This window comes from Pygocentrus nattereri, chromosome 23 (genome assembly GCF_015220715.1).
Source record: "Pygocentrus nattereri isolate fPygNat1 chromosome 23, fPygNat1.pri, whole genome shotgun sequence".
NCBI classification, from domain to species: Eukaryota; Metazoa; Chordata; class Actinopteri; order Characiformes; family Serrasalmidae; genus Pygocentrus; species Pygocentrus nattereri.
Window position 1 is genome coordinate 32,520,817 of NC_051233.1, and position 8,270 is coordinate 32,529,086.

Below are 8,270 nucleotides of genomic sequence, written 5' to 3' on the forward strand. Positions count from 1 at the left end.
AAGTAATGCCTACCTGGCTGTGTATCAGTTTCAGCACTCAGCCTGATTCCAAGAGGACAGAAAATCAATAAAAACCACGCCTGTCTTATGCTAATTGTTTATTTTTACTCATAATACATCAACATTAATTGCACTTTCAGCAGACTGAAAATTTCTGAAAAGATAATTACAACTGGAGTTGTTTAAAGTCTCATTAATTAAAAAAAAAATACAAAATTAAGCAGGTGCAAATTTTTAAACAGAAATTATATCAAGACGTCAAATTTCTGGTAGAATTTACATGTCAAACAATGGCATATCTGAGTAGCGCAGGGTCTTCTGGAAATAACAACATATGGCAAGTGTGACTCTCACATGTAAATACTTTATAATTGCAATTGTAATTGACCCAAAAAATACCTAAAAAAAATTCCCTGAAATTTGAACCAACTAGTTCAACTTTTCTTAAACTATAAACTTAACTATAACTAATAAAAGTAACTGTAAAAAAACTGTTAAAAGTTTAACTATAAAAGTAACTGTAAAGTAACTAAGATTTGAAGAAAATGTTTTGTTTAACTTGCATATCCAGTTTATTTAGGGCTGTTTTTTCCGCACAAATGAAGTTTGTTTACACCTGCAGTTTATTCAAACATCAATAAATTCATTGAACACGTTTAAATGTTTATGTTTGACACTTAACATGACTTTTCAAACAGTGGAAAAAATGACATTTTATTCGCCCTCTGTCCAGTCATTGCAAACTTTCACAGGTCACATGGTTTTTCTCGGCCAATCACTATTGTCTCTGCTGTTGGCATGACAACAGCTTTCATGTATCAAGGTCGGAAAGATCAAGTTTTCTCCCGCTTCATTCATGATGTGTTAGCATCTCTAAAATCAGCTCAAGCCACGATATGGAAACCTGAGATCATGAGGTTTCAGCTCCTGCATGAGGAGATGGAACACACCACTTTGCAGCACCTCAAACAGCTGTCTGCTCAGTTTCTGAGGTGTAAAGAACGTGTTTGCTCTGAAGGCCATGTGTTCATCTTTGTTGTAACACTGTGGCCAAGAGAACAGAAATTTCAAGTGGCATCCAGGCCATGAAGTTTTGATACGATGTAATTGCAGAAAGAAAAATCACATTTTTGTGTTTATTAGCTTTGTTTGGGTGTGTTCACTGCAGCAGTGCTGTCGTATCAAACGATCACTCACTCGTTCAGTCTTTTTCTTCTCTCTCTCTCTCCCCCCTCCCTTCTGCATACTTGTGGTCGTCTTTGTCTTGGTTCTCATTCTTTTCTCAGAAGTGTAGAGCAGAATAAAGAAAAACAAATCCACACAAACAAACACTCAGCTACCCCTGTTAGGCCTCCTCACTACAGACAGAGAGAGAGAGACAGATTGATTTGCAGACAGACAGATTGTTTCACAGATGGATAGACAGATTATTTGACAGACAGACAGGTTGTTTCACAGACGGATAGACGGATTATTTGACAGACAGACAGGTTGTTTCACAGATGGATGGACAGCCTGTTTTGCAGACAGACAGGTTGCTTCACAGACGGATGGACAGACTGTTTTGCAGACAGACAGGTTGCTTCACAGATGGATGGACAGCCTGTTTTGCAGACAGACAGGTTGCTTCACAGACGGATGGACAGCCTGTTTTGCAGACAGACAGGTTGCTTCACAGACGGATGGACAGCCTGTTTTGCAGACAGACAGGTTGCTTCACAGACGGATGGACAGACTGTTTTGCAGACAGACAGGTTGCTTCACAGATGGATGGACAGCCTGTTTTGCAGACAGACAGGTTGCTTCACAGATGGATGGACAGACTGTTTTGCAGACAGACAGGTTGTTTCACAGAGGGATAGACGGATTATTTGACAGACAGACAGGTTGTTTCATAGACGGATAGACGGATTGTTTGACAGACAGACAGGTTGTTTCATAGACGGATAGACGGATTGTTTGACAGACAGACAGGTTGCTTCACAGATGGATGGACAGCCTGTTTTGCAGACAGACAGGTTGCTTCACAGATGGATGGACAGACTGTTTTGCAGACAGACAGGTTGCTTCACAGATGGATGGACAGACTGTTTTGCAGACAGACAGGTTGCTTCACAGATGGATGGACAGCCTGTTTTGCAGACAGACAGGTTGTTTCACAGATGGATGGACAGACTGTTTTGCAGACAGACAGGTTGCTTCACAGATGGATGGACAGCCTGTTTTGCAGACAGACAGGTTGCTTCACAGATAGATAGACAGCCTGTTTTGCAGACAGACAGGTTGCTTCACAGATGGATGGACAGCCTGTTTTGCAGACAGACAGGTTGCTTCACAGATGGATGGACAGCCTGTTTTGCAGACAGACAGGTTGCTTCACAGATGGATGGACAGCCTGTTTTGCAGACAGACAGGTTGCTTCACAGATGGATGGACAGCCTGTTTTGCAGACAGACAGGTTGTTTCACAGATGGATGGACAACCTGTTTTGCAGACAGACAGGTTGCTTCACAGATGGATGGACAGACTGTTTTGCAGACAGACAGGTTGCTTCACAGACGGATGGACAGACTATTTTGCAGACAGACAGGTTGCTTCACAGATGGATGGACAGACTGTTGTGCAGACAGACAGGTTGCTTCACAGACGGATGGACAGCCTGTTTTGCAGACAGACAGGTTGCTTCACAGATGGATGGACAGCCTGTTTTGCAGACAGACAGGTTGCTTCACAGATGGATGGACAGCCTGTTTTGCAGACAGACAGGTTGCTTCACAGATGGATGGACAGCCTGTTTTGCAGACAGACAGGTTGCTTCACAGACGGATGGACAGACTGTTTTGCAGACAGACAGGTTGCTTCACAGACGGATGGACAGACTGTTTTGCAGACAGACAGGTTGCTTCACAGACGGATGGACAGACTGTTTTGCAGACAGACAGGTTGCTTCACAGATGGATGGACAGCCTGTTTTGCAGACAGACAGGTTGCTTCACAGACGGATGGACAGACTGTTTTGCAGACAGACAGGTTGCTTCACAGACGGATGGACAGACTGTTTTGCAGACAGACAGGTTGCTTCACAGACGGATGGACAGACTGTTTTGCAGACAGACAGGTTGCTTCACAGATGGATGGACAGCCTGTTTTGCAGACAGAGCTCGTCCATGTCTGTATTGATTTAAATCAAATGTAAATGTAATTGTGTACTAAATGTGTAGTTATGTACTTTCATTTAAGTGATAATGCAGAATATAATTCAAATGTCTAAGATCATAACAACACTAACGGGAATGTAAATGAGCCAAAGTGTCCCGTCACATTAACATTAAAGTATTTACCTCTCTGTAAAGTGCCGGGACTCAGAGATTTGAGGGGTGGAATGGAGTTACGTCTCTATTCAGTACAGCACATAGTGTTTAAAGCTGCATGAGATATGAATGTAATTCATTAGGCATTTATTATGTACTTGGTTTAAATAATAATGAATATTCCTGCTTAAGTCACTGTGATTCATAAAGGACTTATAATTAAATAATTCCATCTTTGAAGTTGAACGTCTAGTAGAACAGCAGTAAGAACTGCACTGGAAGTGCTGTGAGGGGTTAAAGTGATGAAGAGTGGCCGAAAGCCTGAGAGCCCAGAGTTCTGAGAACTGTGGTGTTTAAATATTTTCACTGTGGAAACTATTCAACGAAATACAGAAGATAAGCGCGCACACACACTCACACACACACACACACACACACACACACACACACACACACACACACTCACACTCACACACTGGTGTGCGAGTTCACAGTGTGTGAATCATAGTAAAGTCTCACATCGAGAGGCCGAGCAGGAATAACGCTTAAAACAGCAAACAAAAGCACTTTGATTCCGGATTTTCTCTCCGAGCGTTTGGAAAGTCCCCACCGGTCCCCACCAATCCAGCGCTCCGAACCTGCCCTATCTAACAATAACACACACAAACACACACCCTTCATAAACAGCGTCTATAGTGGAACAATCGGGCCCCGCTGAGTGTGTGTGGGTGCGTTTATAACCCACTGTAGACGCACCGTGTTCGGCCTGTGTTAGTCGGGATGTTTGAGTCATGAACACAGACACAATATTTAGCTTCAACGCCGTTACAGTAGCAGCAAAACCCTCCACAGCAAACCCGCTCTCGATCACGGGGGGAGGCGGGGCTTTTGTGTTTGTTTATATGTTTGAAATACACTAAAATGTATTAGAGTAAATATGCCACATTAACAACACATATAAAAACATTAATTTTATTATTATTATAGAAACGTAGCATATGAAAATCAGTGAATGGAAATGTGTCTCAGATACATTTAAAAAATGTATGAAAACAGGCCAAATCCACTGTTTACTGTCTGATACTGTTATAAAGCTTTAACGTGACCGAGCGAGCGCTGTGGGTATTGATACTCAGTGAAGATGAAGTTGTGATTTAATATCTTGTTCATCTGAAGTACATATAGTAATTATTTATAATACAATAATTTATTTATACATTTGCCAAGTTGTATTTGGTGAAGGCTTTCAGAAAACACGTTAAAATGCACTTTTAAATATTTACATGAATGAATTTATGGTCATTTTCATACACTACAGAAATGTATTTGGCAAATTGATAAACTTATTTAAAAATATAATATATATATATATGTGAAAAATATATTTATAAATAATTATAATTAAATATAAATATAAATAATAGTGTCTATTGCAAAAATATTTTTGATGAATATATTTGGAAAATGTTTAAAACGCAGTTAAAAATGTAATAATCGTGCATTTTTTTGGTTTGTGTGTGTGATATCATGTACATGTGTTTGACCCCAGATTGTATGTGTGTGTGATATCAGTGTGTGTGTGTGTGTGTGTGTGTGTGTGTGTGTGTGTGTAACGCTGCCTGCTCTGACGTCAGAATTCTTCATAAACTGGCTCAAAAACATAAATCCTCTGAAAATTGGTCTCTCTCACACACACACACACACACACACACACACACACACACAAAGCACAAGCCAAACAATCATAAAGCTGCAGATATGAAATGCAGAATTTCCCTTTTGAGAGATTTGCTTGGTGTTCTGTGGGTGTGGGTGTGGGTGGGTGTGGGTGGGTGTGGGTGTGTGTGTGTCTGATCTCAGATTGTATGTGTGTGAGAGATCTGTAATTGTGTATGATCTGTGTGTGTGCGTGTGTGTGAGACCAATTTTCAGAGGATTTATGTTTTTGAGTCCGTCAGTACACAGATTACACACACATGCTTGTATGCACACACACCCACACACACACACACTGAGACCACACATACACACATGGATCCCACACAATCCGAGATCTCTCTCACACACACACAATCTGAGATCACACACACAAGCTGAGATCACACACACACACACACACACACACACACACACACCCTAACACACACTGAGACCACACATACACACATGGATCCCACACAATCCGAGATCTCTCTCACACACACACAATCTGAGATCACACACACAAGCTGAGATCACACACACACACACACACACACACACAAGCTGAGATCCCTCACTCTCTCACACAAACAATCTGAGATCACACACACACACACACACACACACACACACACACCCTAACACACACTGAGACCACACATACACACATGGATCCCACACAATCCGAGATCTCTCTCACACACACACAATCTGAGATCACACACACAAGCCGAGATCACACACACACACACACACACACACACACACACACACACACACAAGCTGAGATCACACACACAAGCTGAGATCACACACACACACACACACACCCTAACACACACTGAGACCACACATACACACATGGATCCCACACAATCCGAGATCTCTCTCACACACACACAATCTGAGATCACACACACAATCTGAGATCACACACACAAGCTGAGATCACACACACACACACAAGCTGAGATCCCTCACTCTAGCACACAAACAATCTGAGATCACACACACACACACACACACACACACACACACCCTAACACACACTGAGACCACACATACACACATGGATCCCACACAATCCGAGATCTCTCTCACACACACACAAGCTGAGATCACACACACAAGCTGAGATCACACACACACACACACACACAAGCTGAGATCACACACACAAGCTGAGATCACACACACACACACACACACACACACACAAACACACACACACACACACACACAAGCTGAGATCCCTCACTCTCTCACACAAACAATCTGAGATCACACACACACACACACACCCTAACACACACTGAGACCACACACACACAGACACACACACACACAATCTGAGACCTTACATACAGACACACAAAGAACACAAAAAAAATCTCTAAAAGGGAAAATTCAGCATTTCATATCTGCAGCTTTATGACTGTTGTGCCTGTGTGTGTGTGAGATCTCAGCTTGTGTGTGTGTGTGTGTGAGATCTCAGCTTGTGTGTGTGTGTGTGTCTGTGTGTGTGTGTGTGTGTGTGTGAGATCTCAGCTTGTGTGTCTGGGTGAGAGATTTCAGCTTGTGTGTGGTGTGTGTGTGTCTGTGTGTGTGTCTGTGTGTGTGTGTGTGTGTCTGTGTGTGTGTCTGTGTGTGTGTGTGTGTGTGTGTGTGTGTCTGTGTGTGTGTGTGAGCGAGAGCGGCAGGAAATTGTTCTCTGTGGAAATGTAACCCGCTCTTAGCTTCATTTCAGTGTGGAATGTGTGGCTTATGGAAGACTTCCTACTGGGGTTGCCAGATCTCAGCAGCAGCCGGGCTGAACAGGCTGGAGGGGTGTGTTTGTGTTTTTTTGTGTTTTTTTTTTAAATCAGATAATTGTCTTTTTTGTTACTTTTTCCATATTCTCTCTAAAGCACGTTCCACTCTGTAAGTGCTGCATGAACCCCGGCTCTTCTGCTCTCACACACACACACACACACACACACACACACACACACACACACACACACACACACACCCAGGCTCTTCTCCGCTGTTTTGTCCTGGCTTCGTGTAAAACTCGTAAAATCTGAAAAACCTCTTATTAGTGTTGGCGTGACAGAGCAAACCTACTGTTCTTCATAATTACCTTATTGTTCTTCACTCAAGGCACAAGATGTTTCGTAGTCCACAGCTTTCAGTCTAGAACCAGCAAAATGATATGCTTGTGCTTTTGGAACCAGTCTGATCAGAACTAGTCGGGACCCTAATAAGTAAAATGTAGTCTTTGGTTGATTTTGTCTTTTGGGATTTGGCAATACTTTTGACACCCTGATCAATAAAAAAACAATCATTGTTGCATCAACTGTACTTTACACAGCAGAGGTCATATACATACCTACTTCCATAAAAGATGGGACTCACTTTGACCTGCATTCATACAAAAAACAGTACAAACACATTAAAGATAATTAGAAACGCTGTTTTTTTTTAATAAATATCTGGAAATTGATATTGAGTTGAAATGGACAAGATAAGACTAGAAACATTATTCATAAACCATCTTAAACAGGTGGTGCAAGCAGGCTTGGGTATAAAAGAAGCATTCATTTTATTTATATAGCACTTTCAATCCCAGCGGCAGCTCAAAGTGCTTTACGGACTAAACAGTCATAACACTACTAATGACAGACTAAACAGCAATGCAAGATTTTTTAGTTATTAGTTTAGAACCATACAAGAAAATGACAGATTAAAAGATAAAACCATGAGATGCAGCGTTTCAGCTAAACGGCGAGTTTAAGAGAGATGTTTTCAGATGTTTACTGGCTCCTGAAAGCTGAGCTCCACAGTTTAGAAGCAGAATAACTGAACGAGTCTCATGTTGTCTGTATTTTACAGAAGGTCAGTACCTGCAGATCTAAGATCTCTTGCTGGAACATAAACAGACAGACACTCTGTAATCGGTGCTTTAAGGTCATTCAGAGCTTTAAAACGTAGGAGCAGAACTTTAAAATCTATCCTGAGTGATTCCGGCAGCCGTGCAGCTCCGATCTGATCTCTGGGTTTTTGTCAGGATGCTGATTAATTTTGTGAACACATTAGCTCTGTGTGTAGGTGTGTTGGGTGTGCGTTGGGTGTGTGTGTGTGTGTGATGAGCCTCAGTATTTTGGTAGCTCCCTGCCGGGTGCAGTAAAGTCGATTGGCCGTATTAAAGAATAACATATTTTTATTACTGGCCGCTCCTCTGAAGTCTGCCGTGGGTGTGTGGGTGTAATGTGCTCT